The following is a 26,198-nucleotide window of genomic DNA, read 5'->3' as shown; positions in this document are numbered from 1 at the left end:
GAATCAAAGAACTAAATATTAAAACAGAAATACTAAATCTGCTGTAAGATAGAATAGGTAGAACTCTTTTTTTCATTAATTTTATTGGTACATTTTAGATATGCAATATGCTGACATTCATTATCGGGAATTTGTATGTTTACATAATATATCTTGGTTATTTTCTCCCCCATTCCTCTGCCCTTCGTTCAATCCTTCCACCCCTCCCTATTTACAAAGACTTTGTTTCCATATTTTCATTTTCTAATATTTATTCCTTTCCCTTCTTTCCTTTCCCCTACCCCTCCCAATTCCCCTTCCCCTTCGGACCTTTTCTTCCTATTTCACATTATCTATTACACATTTTTTTTTTGGTGCTGGAAATCGAACTTGGGTCCTTGCGCTTGTGCAGCAGGCAGCGAAACCACTGAGCTAAATCCCCAGTCCTCTATTACACATTTTGATCCTTATTTACACTTTTAGTTTTTCACACCAGAGAAACTATTTGGTATTTACACATGTGTGCCCTACTTATTTCAGTTAAGAATATGGTCTCAATGTGCATCCATTTAGCTACAAATGTCTCTAGTTTCTCATTCTTTATGGCTGAGTAGTGCTCTATTTTATTTTATTAATTTATTTTTTTGTTAAATTCTTCTGTTGGTACATTTTAGGTATACAGCACAATTACATTTCTCATTGGGAATTTTACCTTTAGATGATGCATCTTGGTTCTTATTTTTTCCCCATTCCTAGCCCTCCCTTCACCCCCTCCACTCTTCCCTACTTACAAAGACTTCATTTCCATTTTTTCCATTTCTCAGCATTTTTCCTTTCCCTTCTTTCCTTTCCCCTGCCCCTCCCACTACCCCTACCCCTTTGGATCTTTTCTTCCTATTTTACATTATCAATTATTCATTCTAACCATTGGTACATTTTAAGTATACAATATAATGACATTCATCATTGGAAATTTGCACTTTTACATAATCTCTCTTGGTTCTTATTTTTCACCCTTGCCCAGCCCTCCCTTCAACCCCTCCATCCCTCCCTATTTACAAAGATTTTGTTCCTATTTTTCCATTTTCTCATATTAATTCCATACCCTTCTTTCCTTTCCCCTACCCCTCCCACTTCCTTCTTCTTTGCCCCTTTTCTTCCTATTTCACATTACCTATTATAAATTTTAGTCCTTATTTACACTTTCAGTTTCTCACACCAGAGAAACTATTCAATATTTATACATGTGTATCCTATTTACTTCACTTAAGAGTGTTGCCTCAATGTACATCCATTTAGCTATAAATGTCTCTAATTTCTCATTCTTTATGTCTGAGTAGTACACCATTTTATTTTTTAAAAACCACATTTTCTTTATCCAGTCTCCAGTTGATGGGCATTTGGGCTGTTTCCAAGTTTTAGCTATTACAAAATGTGCTGCTATGAACATGGGCGCACACATATCACTGTGGTATGATTCTTTTAAGTCTTTGGGGAAGATCCTCAGCAGTGGAATAGCTGGGTCAAATGGGACTTCCAGTCCTAGTTCTTTGAGGTATCTCCATACTGATTTCCACAGTGCTTTCACCAGTCTACACTCCCACCAGCAGTGGAGCAGGGATCCTCTTTCCCCACAGCCCCACCAGCATTTGTTATTGGTTGATTTCATGATAGCGGCCATTCTTTCTGGAGTGAGGTGGAATCTCAGTATTGTTTTCATTTGCATCTCTTGAGTGACCAGTGATGTTGAACATTTTTTCATGTATTTATTTGCTATTTCTACTTCTTTGTCTGAGAAATGTCTGTTCATTTCAGATGCCCATTTTTGGACTGGGTCTTTAAATTTGGGAGGTCTGATCTTTTTAAGTACTTTATAGATTCAAGATAGTAGACCTTTGTCTGAGGAAAAGCAGGTGAAGATTTTTTCCCACATTGTGGGTTGTCTCTTCACAATGCTGGTGGTTTCTCTTGCTGTGCAGCTTTTTAAGAAGAGGTCCCACTTGTTGATTGTTTGTGCTAGTTCACGGGCAACTGAGGTTTTGTTCGTAAAATCTTTTCCTACACTGATGCCTTCAGGAGTTCTACCTAACCTCTGTTCCAACTGGTTCAGAGTTTCTATTTTAACATTTAGATCTTTAATCCATTTCAATTTTAGTTTAGTGCATGGCAAGAGATACAGGTCTAGTTTTAATCTTTGGCAAGTTGAAGCCCAATTTTTCCAACACTATTTATTAAAGAGGCTATCTTTCCTCCAGTGAGGGTGTTTGGCTCCTTTATCAAAGATGAGATGGCTGAGTGTGTCTGGAATTGTTTCTGCATCTTCTAATTTGTTCCACTGGTCCTCAGGTCTGTTTCTTTGCCAGTACCATGCTGTTTTTATCACAGTAGCTTTGTAGTATAGTTGCAGGTTGGGGACTGTGATACCCCCTGCCATGTCTCTGTTACCTAGAATTGCTTTTGCTATTCTGGGTCTCTTCTTGCTCCAAATGAATTTTTGGATTGTTTTCTCAAGGTTCATGAAGTATGCTGCTGGGATCTCAACTGGAATTGCATTGAATCTATGTAGAAGTTTTGGAAGTATAGCCATTTTCACTATATTAATCCTTCCTACCCAGGAGCAGGCGATGTCTGTCCATTTTCTGATATTATCTTCAATCTCTCTTTTCAGAGTGCTATAGTTTTCAGAGAAGAGGTCTTTGTTTTCTTTCATTAGGTTGATTCCTAGGTTTTTGAATTTTTTGGATGCTATTGTGAAAGGAATTATTTACCCTATTTCTCTCTCAGTGAGTCTGTCATTGGTGTAGAGGAAAGCTATTGATTTTTGTGTGTTGACCTTGTAACCAGCTACTTGACTGAATTTGGTTATTAAGTCTAGAAGAGTTTTGGTGGAGTTCTTGGGGTCTTCTATATAGAGTATCATGTCATCTGCAAATAATGACAATTTGACTTCTTCATTTCCTATCTTTATTCCTTTTATTTCTTTCTCTTGGCTAATTGCCGTGGCTAATGTTTCCAGCACTATATTGAACAAGAGTGGTGATAGTGGACATCCTTGTCTTGTTCCTGATTTTAGTGTGAAGGATTTCAGTTTTTGACCATTTAGTATGATATTGGCTGTTGGTTTTTCATAGATGGCTTCTATCAGTTTGAGGTAGAGACCATCAATTCCAATTCTTTGTAGGGTTTTTATCATAAATGCATGTTGGATTTTGTCAAATGCTTTTTCTGCATCTATGGAGATAATCATATGGTTTTTGTCCTTGGCTCTATTGATATGGTGTATTACATTGATTGATTTGTATATGTTGAACCATCCCTGCATCCCTGGGATGAATCCCACTTGATCAGGGTGTATGATCTTCTTGATGATCTTCTGCATTCTATTTGCCAGTATCTTATTAAGAATTTTTGCATCTATGTTCATTAGTGAGATTGGCCTATAGTTCTCCTTTTCAGTTGGGTCTTTCTCTGCTTTGGGGATCAAGTTGATGGTTGCTTCCAGGAATGAATTTGGGAATATTGCTTCCCTTTCAATTTCATTGAAGAATTTAAACAGTAGTGGCAGCAGTTCCTCTCTAAATGTCTTGTAGAATTCAGCAGTGAAGCCATCAGGGCCCGGGATTTTCTTAGTTGTTAAGTTTTGAATTACGTTTTCAATTTCATTGGTTGATATTGGGTTGTTTAGAATTTTTAGGTCTTCTTCATTCAACTTTGGTAATTCATATGTATCTAGGAATCTGTCCATTTCTTCTGTGTTGTCCATCTTATTGGCGTATAAGTTCTGGAAGTAGGTATTGATGATCATCTGGATTTCTGCTGGGTCTGTTGTCATTTCACCCTTTTCATTCCTAATTGCATGGATTTGGGCCTTTTCTTTCCTTTTTCTGATAAGGTTGGCTAAGGGTTTGTCAATTTTGTTGATTCTTTCAAAGAACCAACTCTTGGCTTCATTGATTTTTTTGTATCATTCTCTTAGTCTCCATTGCATTGATTTCTCCTCTGGTCTTTATAATTTCCTCCCTTGTCTGAGCTCTGGGGTTGTCCTGCTCTTCTTTTTCTAGAAGCTTGAGGTTCAGCATCAGGTTGTTTAATTGGGCTCATTCTGTTTTCCTAATATGCGTATTCACTGCTATGAATTTCCCTCGTAAGGCTGCTTTCATTGTGTCCCATAGATTCCAATATGTTGTATTGTCACTGTCATTTAATTGAAGGAACTGTCTGATTTCTTCTTTAATTTCCTCTGGAACCCATTGGTTATTCAGAAGTGTGTTATTCAATTTCCACGTGTTTATAAAATTTTTCCAGTTTCTTTTGCAATGGATCGCCAATTTCATTGCACTATGGTCTGATAATGTACAGGGGATAACTTCAATTCCTTTGCACTTACTTAAACATGTTCTATGTGTGAGTATGTGGTCTATTTTGGAGAAGGACCCATGTGCAGCTGAGAAGAATGTGTATTCTGATTTTGTGGGGTGGAAGACTCTGTAAACATCTGTTAAGTTCATTTGTTCAAGAGTTCAATTGAGTTCTAGTATTTCATTACTTATTTTTTGACTATTTGATCTATCTATTTGTGACAGTGGGGTGTTGAGGTCCCCCACTACAATTGTATTAGTGCATATATGACTTTTCATGTCTGTTAGCATTTGTTTTATATAGTTGGGTGCACTAGTGTTTGGTGCATGGATATTTATGATTGTCATCTTTTCCTCTTGGATTCTTCCCTTTACAAGGATGTAGTGTCTTTCTTCGTCTCTCTTAATCAGTGTTGGTTTGAAATCTACTTGATCTGCAAAGACGATAGCTACTCCTGCTTTTTTGGGGGTTCCCATCGCATGGAGTATTGTTTTCCACCCTTTAACTTTCAGTCTATGAGTTTCCTTTTGAATTAAGTGTGTTTCTTGTATGCAGCATATGGTTGGATTTTGCTTCTTGACCCATGCTGCCAGTCTACTTCTTTTGATTGGTGAATTGAGACCATTAACATTGATGGTTATAACTGAAACGTATTGACTTGTCATTGCCATGACTTTTTCTTTTTGTTGCATTCTCCCCCTTTATATTTAACTTCTTGTCATGCCAGATGGGTTCATTCTGCTTTGCTTCCTGGGGTTGTGATCCTCAATGTCTGTTCCTAGGATATTGTGTAAAATTCTTTGGAGGGCTGCTTTGGTATTCATGAAGTTCCTAAGGTGCTCTTTGTCATGAAAGTATCTTATTTCTCCATCCATTTTGAAAGATAGTTTTGCAGGGTACATCAATCTGGGTTGGAGGCTGTTTTCTTTTAGGGCTTGGAATGTGTCACTCCAAGCTCTTCTTGCCTTGATGGTTTGTGTTGAGAAGTCTGCTGTCATTCTGATGGGCTTTCCTTTGTATGTGATTTGTCTCTTTTCTCTAACTGCTTGTAGAACTTTGCTCTTCTGTTGAGTTTCTGGAATCTTAACTATTATATGCCTATGTGTAGATTTTTTTTGATCAAGGCTATTTGGTGTCCTATATGCCTCACTTATCTGTATGTCAAGCTCTTTTCCCCTGCTTGGGAAATTTTCTACCATCACTTCTGTGAACAGATTTTTTTATGTCATCTGCACTCTCTCCTCTTTCTTCATTGACTCCAATCAGTTTTATATTATTCTTCTTTGCATTGTCTAGCAGCTGCTGGATTGATTTCTCATGGTCCCTTATAATTTTGAAGCAATTTTTCTTTTCCTGGTCATTAATTGCAATCTTATCTTCTATATCTGAAATTCTGTCCTTACATTGGCTCATTCTGCTGTGTAGACTTTCAGTGGACTTTTTCATCTCCTGGAAATCTATTTGCATCTGTTTTATGGATTCCATTTGTTTCCTATGTTGGGATTCCATCATGTTCCTCAGTTCCTCTCTAGATTTATTAATCATGTCTTGCACTAGGAGCACAATTTCTCCTGTTAGTTATCTGAGAAATTATTTTTGATTTCCTTTTTTCCAGATCCCCTTTTGTTGCCAGTTCAGTGGGTCCAGGTGGTTGAGTATCAGAGCGTTCCATCTCATTTCCCTTTGGGGTTGCTGTAGGTGATCTGGAAGTCTGGTTTTGAGACTTATTTACGTGTTTTCTCATTTTGACTGGTTCAGGGGGCTGTTAGCGCCTGCATGGATTACCTCCTCTGAGCTGGGTGAGGTGGGACAGGGGCCGGGAGCAGCGGTAGGGATGGTGACCCAAAAGCCCTTTTCTGTGGGCTGGGAGCAGTGGGACAGCAGCTCAGAAGCCCCTACCTCTCAGCTGGGAGCAGCGGGACAGATGGTGGCCCAGAAGCCCCTTCCTCTGGGCAGGGAGCAGTGGCATAGATGGCTGCCCAAAAGCCCTTTCCTCTAGGCCAGGAGTAGTACTCCATTTTATATTTTAAAAAACACACATTTTCTTTATCCAGTCTCCAGTTGATGCGCAATTGGACTGTTTCCAAGTTTTAGCTATTACAAATTGTGCCACTATGAACATGGTTGCACATATATCACTGTGGTATGATTCTTTTAATTCTTTGGGGAAGATACCCAGCAGGGGAATAGCTGGGTCAAATGGGACTTCCAGTCCTAGTTCTTTGAGGTATCTCCATACTGATTTCCACTGTGGTTGCACCAGTCTACTTACTCCACCAACAGTGGAGAAGGGTTCCTTTTCCTCCACAGCCCCTCCAGCATTTGTTGTTGGTTGATTTCTTGATAGCAGCCATTCTTTCTGGAGTGAGGTGGAATCTCAGTGTTGTTTTCATTTGCATCTCTCGAATGACTAGCGATGTTGAACATTTTTTTCATATGTTTCTTTGCTGTTTCTAGAATAGGCAGGATTCTTAAAAGCACAGGTGTAAGCAAAAACTTTATGAACAAAACCCCAATCACATAGACAATATTACAAATAATCAACAACTGGGATCTCATCATATTAAAGAGCTTTTGCACAGAAAAAGAAACCACCAACAGAGTGAAAAGACAACCCACAGAATGGGAAAACAATTTTTCCAGTTGTTCCTCAAACAAAGGACTAATATCTAGAATATATATGGAACTCTAAAAAACCAGACCACAACCCCCAATTTAAAAATGGACATCTGAAATGAACAGACACTTCTCAGATGAAGAGCAAACAGCAAATAAATATATGAAAAAATGTTCAACATCACTGGTCATTCGAGAGATGCAAATTAAAACTACACTGAGATTCTGTCTCACTCCAGAAAGAATGGCTATTGTCAAGAAATCAACCTGGCCAGGGATTTAGCTCAGTGGCACTGCACCTGCCTCAAAAGTGCAAGATCCTGAGTTTGATCACTGGTACTAGAAAAGAAAGGAAGGAAAAGGGAAAGGGAAGAAAGGAAGAAAAGGAAGGAAGGAAGGAAGGAAGGAAGGAAGGAAAAGAAAAGTCAACCAATAACAAATGCTGGCAGGGTTGTGGAGGAAAAGGAATACTTTTCCATTGTTGGTGGGAGTGTAGACTGGTACAACCACTGTGGAAATAAGTGTGGAGATTCTTCAAAAAACTAGGATTACAGATCCCATTTGACCCAACTATTCCACTTCTTGGTATTATCCCAAAGAATTAAAATTATCATACCATGACAATATATGGTATGATATAACACCCATGGTTATAGCACCGTAATTTGTAATAGCTAAATCTTGGAAACAGCCCAAATGCCCATCAACTGATGAATGGATAAAGAAGATGTGATAAATCTATATCTATATCAGTCTCTCTATATAAAAATGTGTGTATATCTGTGTATAGAGACAGATATAGATATCTACCATAAAGAAGGATAAGCTTGAGGCATTTCTAAGTAAATGGATGAACTTGAGACCATACTCTTAAATGAAATAAATTGTGCATACATGTTTAAATATCACATTGTTTCTCCAGTGTGAGAAACCAAAAGGGTAAAAATAAGGACCAAAATGTATAGTAGATATTGAAAAATAGGAAGAAATTTTTCAAATGGAAGGGGGAACAAGAGAAGAGTGAGGGGGAAAGGAAGGAAGGGAAAAGAAAAAGGAGAATGGAAGAAAAAAAATGGAAACAAAAGCTTTTGTAAATAAGGAGGGGAAGAGGAGTTGACGGGGAGGAAGGGGGTTGGGGAAAAAAGAAGAATCAAGATACGTTATGTACAGGTACAAATTCCCTGTGATGAATGTGATCATTATGTAGATCTAAAATATAACAATAAAATTAATTTAAATAAAAAGAAAGACTAATACTAATGTTATTTCTCAAACTTGGAAGTCAAAAAATTTCAACCCGAATGTAAAATAGTTATTTCTAGAAATGGAGGGGGTAGAGAAGTTGGATAACGGGCATTAAAACACAGTTATAAGGGCCAGGAATTTAGCTGAGTGGTTTTGCAGCCTGCTGCTCAAGCGCAAAGACCCGAATTCGATCCCCAGTACCAAAAAAAAACAAAACACAGAAGTAAGTTCTAGAGTTCAGCAGCACAGCGGGATAACTGTAGTTTACAATAACCTACTGTATATTTTATGACGGTCTAGAACACAGGAGCTTGAAGGCTCCAAACATAAAGAAATGATAAGGAGAGTCAAATGCTAATTACCCTAATTTGATCAGTTCACATTGTATGCATGTGTTGAAATGTCACATTGACTACCATTGACATTTATTAACTAATACATGTTAATGAAAAAAACAAGAATATTTAAAAGCTGAGAAGCAAAAAGTAGAATTACAAACAGGCCATCTAACAGGGCCTTAGTTACTACTTAACACTCCTCCAGATGGGGTCATGAAAATGCAGCAACAAATCTGTGGCTCCAGCGAAAGACAATGAATCTATGACTCTTAACTAAGGAGTTCCCAGACCAAGCCTGAAATAAACTGTGCCAACAGTGATGACCTTGCCTCACCAAATAGGTCTTTGGTAAATTAAAAATAGAAGTTTGTTTAAGCAACAAGCTCTGAAACCAAAAGTGAATGCAAGGTCTTACCAGATGCAGAGCTGCTGTTCCTTGCTGCATAGTACATACTGCTCCCTCCTTCCCTCCTTCCTGATCTTGATGCGTTAAAGTGAAAGATGATTAAGGACAGAACTGGAGTCTTCCTGATCCCAAGGGACCTAAAATTTTCCCAATAACAAACAAAAGCCCAAACCATACTTTGCTATTGGAGTTGATATGTGCCCCACTTGGGCATTCTCACTGGTCCTTTATGTATATTAGTTTGCAACTCAGCATTGATCTTTAAAGATATAAACCTAATTGCACTGAAATCTATGTAGCAAGCAATTGCAAATTTCATACATATTGGACCCTACAACCTTAATGACCTCTTTGAACCACAACTCTCTGTAACTGATAATTTTGGCAAATACAGCACCTAGAGAAATTAGGCAGATTCCTCCCAGAGGCACTCCTTGGGATTTTCAGACCCATCATCACTCCAGAATGGCCATTCCTTTGAAAAGCTGCTATTAGCCTACTACTGAGCTCTTGTCAAAACTCAATACCTGATCCATGGAGCCTTGTAACTCAATAACCTGACAGCTTTGTATTGAGATGAGTGAACTAGGAATTGAGGGCCAATAACGCAGGCAAGGTTCAACATGCCTCACTAGCCAAATGGAAATGGTACAGAAAGAGCATAGACAGTCTGGCCCTAGCAACATTTCAGCCTTATGCAAAGTGTAGCTACTGTCCCTTTGGGGAAATTTGAACCACATTGCCACCTAAAACAAAGTAGTTGGCTCAATAAGGGCCCTCACCTCACAGAGGTTCCCCTAAATGTCTGAGACTAACGATCCAGCTAATTTGAAATCTGATGTATCTACTGGGCAGCAGTAGCTTTCTGGTCACAATGACTAGTCCAGAAGAATAAGTAACAAGGCCTAATTATCACAGTGGACAGAATGAAAAGTCCTAATCCTTACCATAAACAAAACTCGTAAGGGCCAGATATGTTATGTTTTTCCTAACTCTCAGATTAATTCCAATGGCCTAACCAATTTGCCCCTTCCTTGGAGGAAAGACCACAAATTAAAGTTAACATTCTTCAGCACTGTGTATTACAAAAAAAAAAATTGTAACTATCAGTCTAGAAGTCTGGGTGACTTATATTATTCTCCATGATATGGGACCATTCTCTGATAAGATGAACTAGAATCAATCCCGCACCACTCTAATTTAATAGCATTGCCACGTGGATCAATCATTGCATATGGCATGCCAATACATCCACCATCATAAACTGTGTACAAATGAAGCTTCTCCAGCCCCTACATACTGGAGATCAAACCCTGGGCCTTGCACATACTAAACAAGCAATCTACCACTGAGTCACAGGCCAACCTGAAATAAAGATTCTGATACAGAAAGTATCATTGTCTTGTGACTCATGCCAAAAAGTAGTCCATTTGTCTACTGATGAATGAGGCCGTAATGTATGAGGTAAGTATTGCCCCACTCAATTCTGGCAAATTGACTATATCAGACCTTTTGATCCATCTTGGGCTAGTGACGGAGTCTGAAGATTGCTGGCACTTATTTGGGTTGCAATGTTACGGTTTAGTTGACTAAGTGACACATTGTGGTCCTTATCACCAAATTAAGTCATTTTTTAACTCTCCAGATCATTTATAGTCTGACAGTAAGATACCTTTTGTCATAAAGACACCCAACAATGGGCTGATAGTCAAAGTATCTAATGAACATTAACATTCTTTTACTTCATTGAGAAGTGAAATGGAAATGAATTCTACAAAATAAACTCAAAATAATTTTGACTCTGCATCCTTCCCTCCCACTTTTGGACACTAAAGGTAGCCATCCCCCAAAAGAGATTATCTCCTTTCACCTGCCACTGGGTCAATGGTCAAGAAAAAAGGAATAGATGTATTACACAGGTTTATTTTGAAAGTTGAGTTTTCCCCTGATCATCTTGGACATGATGCTTTTTTACTTCTTCTAAGAGCAAAACCCTAGACCAACCTAGGGTTTAGTATATCCTGTAGGTGGTAGCCTCACTGAAAGGGGGCCCAGAGAATTTACTTAAACTTCATCCTAATTAAGCCTCCTGGATTCTTTTGGGGACTCATACAGTCTTAGATCAAAAAAGTACAACATAGGACAACCTCTTGGTTTAGTACACTACACAGTGGCCCATATAGAATAAGAAAGGAGGATAAAGTGGGTCCTTGTAAATTTTATTTTTTAAGAAAACTATCCATTCTTATTCCTCCTCTTTCTCATTCCTCACCACTGCAGGTAAAAGGTTTAGTTTGAAAAGATGATTGGAGAAAAGATGAAGTTAGTCGTCGAGGAATGGGACGTGTGGATTTTGTGATGACAGAAAGAATCCTAGAAGCAACACTTTAGACCCCAGTAGTTATGTGGATCATTAATGATTCTAGTTTTTCAGAGGCATCCCTGAGCCTTCCTCACCAGAAAGAGTAGAAGGCTGACTTCCTGGACAGTGCTCTCCTTTCAAGGTCCAAAATAATTATTGGAGCAAGTTTATATGACCTCAATTTATGAGAAACTCACAAACACTACTACCCAACCTGAGGAAGAAACAAGGAAAACAGAATATGTACTCAGAAAAGTAAATGACTGCTTAGCTCTTTGTGACAAAGTAACCCCATTGGCTTACACATGAGACAAAGCCAAAAATGTGACTCCTATAAACCAAAGAAGGGAAGAATTGTTGGAAGAGGGCAGACTCTTCCTCCCCAAAAATGCAGATGTCTTAGAAAAAGGTCCTCTTTCATAGAAGCATGAGGAAAGCAGAGAGTTCACATCCCTGCTTACCTCTCACTTCCCTGTACAGCATAGCTGAGATTTTGCTTAAAGAGATTAAAGAGAGTTTGCTTTCTAGAAGCTTGGAAATGAAATATGACAATAAAAGTATATCAATACTGGGCTACAATGTTGACATATATTCCTTATATTAAATAATACTATATTTATGGCAAGGGGTGAGAATATTCATTGAACTTAAGCCAGTGAAGATTTTTCCTTGAAAGAACCCAGGCAGTGCTTCTAATTAGAAGACAATTCATAAGGAGCAGTTCAAAATGACCAACAAAAGCCTTCAGACATTAAGGATTCAGGTTCTGATCTGAAGTTAAGCTTCACTGAGGCTTAACAATTAGAATATCTCAGGAAAAACAAGTTGTAGAAAAGATATTTCAAAGAATAGTGATCCACAAGCATTAGAGGGTAGAAGTCTTCAAAAATACTATGTCATATTTCATTTATGCTTTGGGGAGAAGAGAAAATTCAGATCACATTAAAGCAGACTAATATAATGGAAATAAAACAGATTTTGATAGAATTTAGTTCAAATTTCACCAATCAAATATTTAGAGTGACTGAATGGATTTTTTTAAAGACCCAACTAGATGCTGCCTACAAGAGAGTCACCAAACTTGTAAAGACAAACATAAATTCAAAATAAAAGGTTGAGGTATTGGCTCATTCATCATTAATATAAAGAAATAACTGAAACAGGCTAACTTTATAAATAAAAGAGGTTTATTTAGCTTAGAATTTTGGAGCCTCAAAGTCCTAACAGGTTGGCACATGCTCTGGTGAGATGCCTCTTTTGCTATGTCAAGGCACAGCACATGGCAGTGACAAGAACATATTGGGAGAAAGACCCAAGGACCTCCCACTCAGCCCCACCTCTTAAAGACCCTGCCTTCACACACTGCCATACTGAAGACCAATCTTCTAACACATGAACCTTTAGGAGACAGACTCAAGCCATATCTAAACCATACCAAATGGAAAAATAATTCCATGCAAATGGAAACTGGAAGAGCAGGATCAGCTAGACTTTTACCAAATAAAAGAAACTTTAAGTCAAAAACTGTAAAATGAGAAAAAGAAAGTCATTATATAATGATAAAGTGGTCAATTCATCAAGAATTGTAAACATATATGCATCCAATATCAGAGCACCTATATATAAACCAAATATTAATAGATCTAAAGAGAGAGACAGATTGCTCTATAATAAAATAAGATAAGCCAATCCCCCCTTTCACCAATGTTCAGGTCATCTAGATAGAATGTCAATTAGGAAACATGGAATTTAAACTATACTTTAGACCAAATGGACCAAACAGATATATACAAAACATTCCAACCAACAGCAGCAGAACACATATTCTTTTCAAGCATACACAGATAAAGTATATATATTAGGCCACAAACAAATTTAAGAAAATTGAAATCATATCAAGTATCTTTTCTAACAAAAATGATGTATAATTAGAAAATTTTCAGAAAATTCACAAATACATGCAAATATAACAACATACCTCTGAACAATCCATAGGTTAAAGAAATTAAAAAGAACATTTAAAGATACTTGAGACAAATGAAAATGGAAATGCACATAAACTTATGGGACATAGGAAAGCAGTTCCAAGGGGGAAATTTAGAGCAATAAATAGTAACATCAAAAAAGAAGCCATCTCAAATAAGCAACCTAATATTATCACCTTAAGAAATTAGATAAAAAAGAACAAACTAACCCCAAAGTGAACAAAAAGAGAGAAACAATAAAGGTCATTAATGGCAGCTGTTAGCGAAGAGAATAGAAACAGCAGAACTATATAATAAAATAGATAGTGGCAGGTTAAACATTAATGAAAAATGACTATTGATTGGGCCTCATGGAAAAGGACATAGATGGCATAAAATGTGGACTTCTGTAGATTACCATATTTTCTATGAAAATTTTTATTCTGTTTCAGTTTTCCCAGTTGATTATTTTCTGTGTTGGTCATTTGCTTCAACTGACAAGAGAGACTCCAAAGTGACAAAAGCCACCCTATGAGAGATATAGTTTCAGCCTCACTGCCTCTGGGGAATTCGCCAACTAAGATAGTGGCAAATTAATAGTGTCCCAACTTAAACAGGCCAAATGTACTATGATGAACACTTTACTTATTCTATGTATGTTTTACTCCTGTGTATGTTATAAGAAAAAAGACTTTTACAAGACAACACTATACAGATACAGGAAACATTTTAAGGAAAGTTTTAAAATCTTTATCAAGATATTGAACCCGATGTGATGACACACATCTATAATCCCAGCACTCAGGAGGCTAAGACAGGAGGATTGCCATGAGTTCAAGGCCAACTTGAGCTACACAGTCAGTTCAAGGCCAGCCTGAGTACACAGTGAGGCCTTATCTCAAAAAAAATTTTTATCAAAATAATAAAGGTTCCCAAATACTCAGTCATGAGGCCTTTAAAGACCATCAATAAAATGAAATTTCACTAATGAGTGCATTTCAAAGGGCAAGCTGAGATCTGTTTTTTCTCATCTCTTTAAAGTGATTTTTAAATGAATAAACATATTTATCACATATACACATGTATAAAGTGAGTTGGTATCTGAATCTTTCTTGGAAGAGACTTGTGTTGAAACTTCAAAGCACATATACTGTGAAGGCAGAGCTTCCGAATATTGTACACATGCTTTTGCCTACCTTTAGCAGAGGTCAATGACCCCAGCATGGGAGATAGGGGTCCATGTTGCAGGTTTTGTGAAACATCATCATCGCAAACCAGTTCCCTAACTGTGCTCCCATTTCTGTATCAAGAGCCTTGAGAATTACCTCAGAGTTCAGGAAAAGATATTCTCTCCAAATCACAGAATGACAGAGACAGAAGAGATTGTAGAAATGGATTTCACTAACAATGAGCCCAATAGAGAATTCTCATCTTCAACCACTCTGAGAGAGGACAACCAGATTTTTAAAAATTACATCCAAGAATGGGTCCTGATTGCCACTTAAGGCAAACCATTTGCATATTTGAACAGTTAAAATTTTCTGGAAAGTGCCTTAGAAATCCGAGACAAAGCCAGAAATTGAGCTCTAATCTTAGCTTTCTAGACAGCAAAGGTTTACACTATGAAATTAGGCTGAACAACCCTTCTGGTTTGCTAGGGCCTGTTCTGGATTTAGCACTGGAAATCCTGTGTCCTAGGAGACCCTATGTGAAATCTGCCATAGTGCTAATAATCAGAGGCCGCCTTGTCACACCGGACCTGAACTTCACGACTTAACCTGCTATGCAAATTTAAACCAATCAACTTTTCAATCTAAGCCTCAGTTTCCTTATCTCGCCTTGCAGAACTGATGCAAGCACTAAATAAGTAATGCCTAAGAAAAGCTTAACAGAGAGCCTTGCATACTGAGAGTTTATAAATGCTACTACATACAATCATAATGAGTATATTTTAATCTACATTGGCCAAAATTTTCCTTCTCTAAAATTTCCAATCACAATCTTCCTTCCATCCTTTGAAACACTGAGTCCTAAATCTTTGAAAGCAGTAGCACGTTCCATACTACCAGCTTTTCACTCCCAGTGTGCACCACCTCTGTTTTCCAGACTAAACATCTTCGGTGTCTTGGACCATTGCTCAAATGACACGATTTCCAGAACTTTGACCCTCTTGTTAACCTTAGTCTAGCTCTATCTCTCTGAAAATCCAGGCCAAGAATTGAGCACAACTCCCTTGATGTTGTCTGACCAGTGTGGGACTCTTGGATGATTGTGTTGTTTCTTTTGGATACTCTATTTCCATCACATGACCTCGAATCCTATGTGCTTTTTGGCAGACTTAACTCAGTTGGCTTGTGTTATGCTGACAGTCAGCTAACACTTCTGAGCTTTTGTCTTTCTCTTGTAAACTATTAAGCAAGGTCTCCCTTGTTCTGGTTTCAGCTGATTTCTTTAAACACAAAAGAAAGAGCCTAAATTTATCCCTACCAATTTTATCATGATGGTGTCAGCCTATCCTTCATTGTTCAGGTTTTTATGGCTCCTTAGCCTGACAGCCAACAGACTATTTCTTTGAATTTTTGTGTCATCTTCAAATTTGATAAAAATGGTTCAAACTTTTGATTTTAAACACTAAAAGAATTTAGGCGAAGAATAGAACCATTCAAAAGCTCCATAAAGGTTAAATCTGTTTAATATTAATAACTGCTACCATTTGTTCAGTGATTGCCCCAAGCCAGACACTGAGCTAGATGCATCATGAACATTTAACTGCACACAACTCTTTAGGATGAATCTGAGATTCTGGGATGTCGAATGTTCTACTAGAGCTGCATTTTGGAACCAGATGTGTCTGACATCAAAGTCAAAGCCCCTGCGACAGTGCCATTTCACCTTTGGAAGGCTGCTATTGAGTTCACAGAAGAATCTTTAAGCCAAAGTCCTATTTGAAACCCCAAGGTTAGGTTAAATGCCAGTCACTATTCTACTCGCCCATTCTACTCTCCCTTTTTCAGGGCTTCATCCTTTCCTGCTCCGTCCTCACCCTTGTTGCTCTCTTCCCACTATATTCTTTAGTATTCTGGCTCAGTTTTCAAGAAACTCTTTCTTTATTACTCTTTTTCCATAACACTCCCTCTTTGCAGCCCTTCCATTAAATTAAAACCACCTCTTTCATCAACATCTATCTTGGAGATCTACTCATTCAATTGGTCATTGATTCAACAAATAATTACTGAGCCATTCACCCTGTGCTGGGCTCTGCACCAGGAATGGAAGAGGACAATGAAAAAAACACAGGGTTCTTACCCTCTTAGAGCTTATAATCTAGGGGAGGAATAGATCAAACAATTGCATGAATAAATATATAATTACAAATCTGATCAATGCTTACAAAGAAGAAGCATGTTTTATAAAAATACACAGTACAAGCAGCTATTCTAGTCTGGACAATTTTTAGAAAGGACCCTGCTTTAAGAAAACCTTTATTACATTTGTTAAGTACCTACTAAGTCTTAGATACTAATAACACCTATTATAAATGATGTAATATGTAAATACACGATCTTAAATAAAAGAGGTAGAACTAAATTCCCATTTATAGCACAGTGTGATACGTGATATAGGTGTAAACATAAGGATATTTGAAAAGGGGTAAGAAATCAAGGAAAACTTCCTGGGAAGAATGTCAAATGCCTCATTTTGATATGTAATTAAGAATTACTGAGCTGGAGGAAGGAGACATTCCACTCAAAGGAAAGAGTACATGCAAAGCTTTGAGGAGGTTGTATTGTTCCACATTTGGAAGGCTATAAGAAATCCATTCTGACTGTCAACTCTTTTTTTTTTTTTAGAACAAAACAGGTATATTTCTACTGGACTACCTGATACAGAAGATAGTACGGTATGATGGATGGATAGTATGAATGACAAATAATACAAATATATTTTATTTGAAATAAACAAAAAATGCTAACACAGCTTTCACTTAGAAACAAACTCTTGCATGACTGTTATTACCAAGCAAAACAAAGCTGAAGCATAAACACCCTTCTTTTTTAACATGTATCTGGAGACAGGTAGGAAGACACTACTTGGTTTTTTAAAAAAATGACCTCCCTTTAAGGCCTGGTCATAGAAGTGTAAACAATGTAAATGAATCCACCATTATCAGTTGTCCTATCATATCTGTCACCTGTGTAACACACATTCACCTGCTAATATACCTGGGAAGGGTTGCTATATCACAGTTACTTTTGAGTTTTTGGCAGGCAGGACTAAGGAAGAGTAATTTGGAACAAATTTTACATCCTATTTAGAAAACTCTAGTATCCCTTACATAATGGGTTACAATAGAGAGGTACTGTCTGGAACTTACTCTTTTCACTTTGGTTTAGTTTTAGTTTTTGTGATTTATAGAGCTGTTTGACTCATTTGCTTATAGTACAATCCTGCCACCAAGTATTAAAGGACAAGATATACGTGATTCCTTCAACACTACATTTTTCAGGTTTTACTACATCCACAGTTATGTCAGCAGTTCTAAAACAACAACAACAACAACAAAACTAGAAAAACAAAAATGTAAATGGGTAAAATTCTTCTAAAAATTCAGGTGTCAATACCTACAATAGGGAAGAAGACAATGAGAGAACCCTCTCCTCTCCAAAAAAGCAAACATGTTCATGTGCAGGGAATGTGGTTCAAGTCTTTGGATTTAAAAACAAGTTCTCCAGAAAAGCTGGCTATCATGGAACTTCCAGAACGCTTATTTTGGCCCTACCAAATGGACCTGAAAGGCCCCAATGCAAAGTTTAAAAAAATAACAATTATGAGATGCTACAAATGACGATCAAAGCAGTCAGAGGGAGAAGAATGAATGTATCTTCCATTTAGCTGGTTTGTAGCACAGCTTCTTTAGCTGTTGGATCAGTAAAAACCACTGAAGTACCAGAAGTGCTTTGAAGAATAGGGGTAAAAAAGTACTGAACATATTATCTAAACAGTTACAGGACTTCATGGCTAGGAAAATTTTCTAAATAGTAAAATGACTCCAAGATAGATCTCTCTTTCCAACATAAAACATAGCAGAAAAAAAAAGATTTACAAGTAGATATAGTAATAACAGAAAATTACAAGGCAGAGAATACAAGGTCAAGACAATGCTATAGGTTCAAAAGTATCCCATGAGGCTAGAAAATCTGTTAAGTTTGAAAGCCCTAGCAAAATATCACTTTTGTTTATAAATCACTTATTTATCATATGACCATTAAAAGTAAAAAATTTCCAAGGATATGGCTCGCAAAAACAATATTTAGTGGACAATGAATGATAATTACAATTTATTTGTGCTAGACAGGGCTAAAAAATATATTCTCTGACTATTTGAGAGAGATTGATAGTGTATGTGAATGTGAGTGCATATATATGTAGTACAGGAAGACCAAAAGTTAAAACAGGCAGCACTCCAAAATTATTTTACAAAGAACCCATAGCAGTTTAACTAGGAATCTGTTTGTAGTTCGGGTCATGATATTATAAAACATGGCCAAAAATGTAACTATGACGCTGCATAAACAAAAGGAAAACAAAGAACAACAGTTCCATCAGTGATTCTGTGTACTGGCATACATCTCACTAAGAGAATAATTTAAAATAGGTTTAAGTGTCCAAATGATGAAAGAAGATTTTTAAGCATTGGAACGTAACGCTGCAATTTGTCTTCCTGGCAATGGTGTCTATAGACAGTTATTAATCAGAACAGAATTATTACTTCCTTATGAAATTCAGCTTCAGTTTTCTTTTTTCCCCTCCTGAACTTACCTGGAAATCTTTACCATGGAAAGTCATGCTAGATCCTTTTCTGACAGGAAAATTCAATCCACCCTTCAAGTCTATCTCCTAAAGCCCACCTCTCTTTATTCAGTCAGAAGGTACCAACCAAAATTGAATTCCTTTCCTTTTCTGATATATGTGTTTCTGTCAATGTTAAGAATTGTGGCAATTAATTCAAAGGGGGGGTGATTAAAGATCTACATATGAAGTTATTTAAGCAAAACCACATCTTTAGCCCCCAGTTAAATAAGCCAGGTGATCTAACATCTAACCTTTGAAAATTTTACTTCACTTTCACACTAAGGTTTTGGTTTTTAAAATAAAAGAACAACTGAGGTTTGGGGAAGTGACCCAAGCCTCAAATTAAGCCTCCAATAAAACTTTGGTCATCTTTAAAAAATTTTTATAAACTAGCAGGTGTTTTCTTACTTTTGACTTAAATACTGACATTGACTTATTATTTCTTTTTTAAACTAAGAAACCATAATGTAAAAAATAAAGTTTACTAAAACATTATTAATTTCTCCCACTATACCAAGTTCACTGCACAGGGCTTGTTCTACTGGTTAGAGTTATAGCTCATTATTGTAATAGTATAAATAAAATTTGATATAATAATATAAATAGTAAGGTTATTTCACTGCTGAACTATAACTTCCATTTTTACTTTCCCTGCTGTCATTAGCTCTGCCCTTATAATATCAATGGCTAAAATGAAAATATGAAAAGTATGCTTATCATAGATGACGAACACCTAAGAGTAATGACAAATATTGCTGATCAAAGGATCAAGCTTCAAAAAGTGCTATAAAAGGTTGGAACAATGGACCAAAGCAAACAAATTTTAAAATCAGTAAGTACAAGGTCCTATACATGTATTCAAAAATCAACCATACAAGTTTAATGCAATATGTGAGAGACTTAGGAATTTAATTAATAAATCCAATATGTGTCAATAGTTTAATATGATTCCAAAAAGAAATCCAATGTCATTTCATGGTGCTCTACTAAATACATACTATTAGGAATGGTAAGGTAGATAATTCAGTACCAAATTTATCGCTGGGTACATTAATTATAGGGTACATTTATTATAGTATGTTTGGGATGTGTTAGTAAAAAAACTTGAGTCTGAACTTGAATCTAAATTCCAAAATAATTTATTCCAAGAATTAGATTACTTAATCTGGTGTGACCTTTAATCATAGGTGTCAACTTGAATGGATTAAGAAACACCTATTTTATTAACAAAGTACAGTTCTGGGTGTGTCTGTGCATGACTGACATGTAGACCAGCAAACTGAGCGGGGGAGATCCACCCTTTGTCGAACGCACCAACCAATAGGCTTGTAGCCTGGAGGGAATAAAAAGGGAAAAAAGAAGGAAATGACCTCCAATCTGCCTAAGCAGGTCCATCTTTTGTTGCCATCACCTTTGGACATGGGTCTCTAGGGCTCCGATTTCTTCAGCCTTGCAGTGCAGACTTGCACCAGTGAGCTTCCAGTGAGCTTCCAGTCTTTCAACCTTGGACTAGTGCTGCATCCTTGATCCTCTTGTTCTATCTTCCTGGTTTAGCAGATATTGCAACTTCCATCTCTCCAGCATGCAGATGACTATTGTGGACTCTCCTGCCTCTGATCCTGTAACCTAATAAATCCCCTTGCACAATTACACATATATTTTTCTCTTGATTCTGCTCTTCCAGAGAACCCTAACTAAAATACTTGGTAAACAAAAAGTAGCTACCTTCAAATGATTAAAAAGAAATTCAACTATGCCTAAATTTATAGGGGGAGAACTAGGATTAATGAGTAAAAGTTTCAGGAAGGCTCATTTCAGCTCAAGGAGAAAGAATGTCTTTGTTTCCAGACAAATCTAAGGCAAACGTGAAATGGGCTGCTTTGAGTCTCCTTCCCCTCGCTAGTGATATTCTAGCCCAAGCTGGACAACCCCTACCAAGGGAAAATCAAGTAAACATTGCAGTGTTGATTCAAGCATTATGTAGATTACTAGATTGGACAGTCTATGATCCAGACTTTCTGGACAAACTCTGCCATCACATAAAGGCCTCCACAAAGATAGCTCATCTGGACCCCACAAAGCATAAGACCTCTTATAGCTTTCAAAAATTATAGGCCCAAATGTGGTAAAGTTGACAGGATGCTAATATTTTAGTTGTTCTATATGGGATCTTGGCCAGACGGTCAAGAAGCAAAATATTTTACCAGTGTGCAGTGCCTAAGAGGGAAAAGGACCATTATTTTATTATGAGGCCCTTCCTCCAACTGTGTGAGATCATCCTTGTATTTCCAAGAACATTGCCCAGACCTTGTGGGGACGGTAGGGTGAAGTCATGCCATACTTGGGCCTTTCAGAAAAATGATGTGCTGAGAACAAACCCAACTTGAGAGTCCTAAACAGAAATCTAAGGGCTTTTTAGTCAGAGCAAAAAGTACAAAGACCTGTAAAGACAGAAGCCTCAAGAGATTAAATTGAATTGGGAATTTATTTACCTAAAAGTGTTCAGATCATGGATCTCTAATGCTTTCCATCTTGATGCATTCAAGAAAAATAACATTATAATGCCATGCTTCATTTTATATTATATCTTCTAATATGGGGTAAGATAGGGACAGCATTACAAATCCTAGAGTCCTTATTTCTTCAGATTTTGTTTGAGGGTATTTTTTCTAACTTTGTGAAATCTCTCTCTCTCTCTCCCTTCTCCCCCCTCCCCCATCTCTCCCTCCCCCCCCTCCAATGTTGTCCCTGACAATATCTGACACCATAACCACTCTTAGAGCTGCAGAACCAATTCCCAGAAGGATGAAAAACTATCTCCCTCAAGTCACAAGGAGAACAACTAGAAGAAAAGAAAAAGCATAAAGTCACAGTACTCTAAAAACCCATAGTTTCTATTACAAGTGGGTGGGAAGGAGGTATTATTACTTTTTTAGCTTAAGGAAGAACTTTCTTTGTTGTTTTTTTTTTGGTACCAGGAATCGAACTCAGGACCTTGCACTTGCCAGGCATGTGTGGTGCCACTGAGCTACACCCCCTGCCCCAAGGAAGAATTTTTTTATAGTCAGCCATGCCCAAGAATAATATGATTTGCCTTGGAGCACTCGACCTTATGAATCTATTCACCATTGAAAGAAAGGGACTAAAGTCAACAGCAAAGAAACCTGGCACCTACCTTGGTCCCTAACTCCCTAGAGATATGCTTGGGCCCCAGAGCCACTGTGAGATCCCAGCCAAATGACTTTGCCAAGATATCCTTATCACAGTCAATACTTTTGCTCTTCAATGCTGAAGACATAAAATATACACAGGTAGGGATGCTTCAGCTGAATGGGTGGTAGTAGGTTTAGACAAGTAAAGAGCAAAAAACCTGCTATTATTTGCTTTGAATATTTACCATTCTGAGTAAAATTTACTTTTAAAAAGAGATTCCTCCAATATGTTGGTTTCAAAGCCCACCAGTGTAACTTGTTACTCCTCCCGTAAGAATCTCTATGATGCTACAAGAGAGTATTTCAAAAAATACAGAACAAAAACAATACCATCATTTTCCCCAGTGCTCTTTTGAGTCTGTTCCATGGGCCCATTTTCTTCTACCCTTTAGATGAATCCAGAGCAGGTGTGTTGGCTTTTTTTCTAATCCCTCTCAGATAACAGGAATACAAAGATTCCACACAAAACATTTTCCCTAACTCTTATCCCAAAAGCCAACTGACATTAATAATTTAAATATCCAGTTCCAGTCAAAAATCAAAACCCCAAATTTCTTTTGGAGTGAATGTGCCTTCCCCTCCTCAACATGGGCTGTTTCCGGCTGGAAGCCTACATGGGAAACAGAGACATGGTCACCTTTTCTGGGTGCCTTTCTTTCTTCTCATCCTCCCCCTCAGCTCACTAACTGTGGTTTCTGCCCTCTTCAGACCTGGAGGTGCTGTAGGAGATGCTGTTTGGTAAAGAGAGAACTTGGTTGTATCATACAGGAACTAGAATCACCTCCTGCTCATGCTCTCTGGTTCTGGAATGTGTGTAAGATGGTTTCATTTCTTCATGGGGCACTTTTGATATTTCCCTGGTGACCTCTCTCCTCCATCAGAATAGCTACTAGGTTGTAGTTCCACTGGACAGGTCAATTTCTCTCCTCTGGCTTAGCGTCTCAGCCCCCTCCCCATCTGTTTCTACACTCCCACGCTCCTTTCCGTGAGATCACCTGCCTGTATCAGAAACTCTCTACGTGGGCTTCCCAACCAGCTTCTTCTGGCCTGACCCACACCTGATCCATAGAACACACACATGTGGTTCTCAATGTCTCCATGTCCTCATCTGTAAAAGGAGGATCTTAATAGTAACTATCTTCTGCAGTTGGTGTAAAGATCAGATAAAACAATAACTGGTCCAAAATAAACAATGAAACAACAACAATATTAATTTTCCCAGGATCATATCATTAGTAAGCAATAAAACCAGATCTGTTCTCCTTCAAATTCAGGTGGTTGTCAAGGGAGTGGCATACAGAACAAAGGAACTCCTCTGTCCTACTGAATTCCTGTACTCTGCTTACTCAAAAAACTGGCCATGGGCAGGACATTGATAGGCCTGGTTCAACTCTCTAATAGGACCCTGAAGCTGGGGGTGGAGATCAAAAAGCCCCGTCCCCCATCCCCCTGCACCCCTCTGCCGCCCCTGGGGCCGCGTCCCAGCGCACCTGGGCAGCCAGCCCAAGCCCGGAGCTCCTGCTCACAGGTTCGCAGGTGTCGTAGGCGGGGACCCAGGGCGCAGCCAGCTTGGCCTCATGGTGCTGCTCCTCATGGTGATGGTAATCCTCGCCTTCAACTACTGGAGCATCTCTTTCCTCCATGTCCAGCTCCAGGAGGAGGTGGCGGAGCTGCAGGCCCAGGTTCAGCGCACCGAGGTGACCCACGGGCGTCTGGAGAAGCACAGCTCGGATCTCCTGCTTCTGGTGGACACGCACAAGAAACAGATGGACCAGAAGGAGGCTGACTATGACCGCCTCAGTAGCCGGCTGCAGGCCAGGGAGGGCCTGGAAAAGAGGTGCGAGTGACAAGGTTAAACTCAGAACAACATAGCATGTCAGATGGCAGACACACATCATTTAAAAGAGCAACTTGCTGAGCTTCGCCAGGAGTGTCTTCCACAAGATCAGCTTCAGGACTATAGAAAGAACAACACTTACCTTGTGAAGAGGTTAGAATATGAAAGTTTTCAGTGTGGACAGCAGATCAGTTTTTGCAAAAACAAAAGCAAGAGGCCCCCAAGGTTCAATCTGATGGAAAAGAATTGGGTATAAGCGATCATGTAGTACCTAAAAATATTCCAAAAGTAGATGAGAATGCTGCAGATAAGAATGAAGAACCCTCAAGTAATCATATTCCACGTGGAAAAGAGCAAATCAAATGAGATGGTGATGCAGGGATGCCTGGAGTAGAAGACCTAGCTAAAGTGGATGATCTTCCCACCTCTCTAAGGAAGCCCCCTGTTTTAGTTTCTCAACATGAAAATCATCAGACAATCTCCCATCTACCAACTGGACAACTTCTCTCCCCAAATATGGGTCTAGATTCACATGTAAACCACAATGGCAACCCAGGTACTTCAAAACAGAACCCTTCTGATCCTCTTCAGCATTTAAACCCTGGCTCAAACTTGGAGAGTGAACCCAGAATTCCAATGGATATACTAAAGCGAGCCACCAAGGGTAGAGTTGGTGATTTCCACAAATTGAAGCAAAGCCGGTTCTCTGATGAAAATGAATCCCCTGTTGATCCACACCAGGGCTCTAAACTGGCGGATTATAATGAGGATGATGGTAATGTAAGTGAGTATGAAGCAGACAAGCAGGCTGAGCTGGCTTACAATGAGGAAGAAGATGGTGATGATGGAGAGGAAGATGTCCAAGATGATGAAGAGCTAGAGCTTCAGATGGATCCTGCAGACTATGAAAAGCAGCGTTTCAATGATGTCCTTTAAATCCTAAAGGAAAATTTCACAAAACCTAAAGTGCTGTAAAATGAAATCATTTCTACTTTGTCATTTTCACTTTTGTTGTAATGATCCGTTGTACCAGTTGTAAAGATACATTGAGGTAGACTGAAGGAAAACCTATAATGAAGGAATGTACCCATGTACATATGTGAACTTTTTCATATTGTATTATCAAAGCAGAGACTTTTTTGGTTATGATACAATTGAGCCAAAAATGGTTAATCTTTGCATTTAAAGCAAACTAATGTATATTTCACATTTTATTAAGCTTAATTTTTCCACAAATAGCAAGAGAACATGGTTGTACAGATTATATGTTGCACATAGCATAACCACAGTAAGAGCAGTTACTCAGCTGAAAAGGTTTTATACACTAATGTATTCTTGTGAGCCAAACAGGTGTTCTGTTCTGGCTGCCCTTCATTTCATGCTCTTCCAGGAGTTATGCCTAGAATAGTGACATAAATGAAGGGAAACTGGGTGCCAAACATGTGCAACATGTATACAAAATTACCTTCCTACTCTTTCTATTTTACATAAGTGCTGATGTGTCTGGGCAGATTAGCTTTCAGTTGAAGACTCAAGAAAGTTGAGATAACCTTCAAAGACGTAAATATTTATGTTATTTTTACTTAGTGTGAAATTATTGAATGCATTTTCATTTTTTCCCCCATAATATCAGTATTGTTTAGATATAGCCAGCACTGACTGAAGTTTTATTTTCACAGTTGCACTGGAGAAGATATTCATGATTTAAATGCCAGATCCTGAAAAGGGCTAAATCTACTTTGAAATGAATCCACAATCAGGATTTTCAGGAAAGTTTTAGTGATTCTCTTTGACTATGTATTTCTCAGAAATACTACACAAGAAATTTTAACAAGTTTTTATTAATGCAAAAATAAGGATAGAAGTACAGTGAAGTATAGCTGTTTTATAAAAATAGCTTAAAGTTTGTAATATAAAGGAAACTTTGTAATTACTTACTATATTAAAATACCATCAACCTCATATTTGCTAGACTTACAAAATTATTTTAAATACATTTTGTCTTTTTTGACAGTATTCAATAGAAT

At 37.9% G+C, this 26,198-nt stretch overlaps 1 protein-coding gene and 1 pseudogene across 1 annotated transcript in view; one reads left to right on the top strand and one right to left on the bottom strand.

Annotated features, from left to right (window-relative positions):
• LOC147830147 (uncharacterized) overlaps positions 1 to 26,198 on the bottom strand; it is a 350,272-nt gene that overhangs the window by 172,972 nt on the left and 151,102 nt on the right. The gene's annotated exons all lie outside the window — the stretch shown is intronic.
• LOC101713961 (protein GOLM2 pseudogene) lies at positions 24,215 to 25,217 on the top strand (annotated as a pseudogene).

This window comes from Heterocephalus glaber, unplaced genomic scaffold (assembly GCF_053883595.1).
Source record: "Heterocephalus glaber isolate CG9 unplaced genomic scaffold, H.glaber_assembly_v1.0 deba00000331, whole genome shotgun sequence".
Taxonomy (NCBI): domain Eukaryota; kingdom Metazoa; phylum Chordata; class Mammalia; order Rodentia; family Bathyergidae; genus Heterocephalus; species Heterocephalus glaber.
Note: the sequence above shows the minus strand (reverse complement) of the source record. Positions and strands in the feature narration are given on the sequence as shown.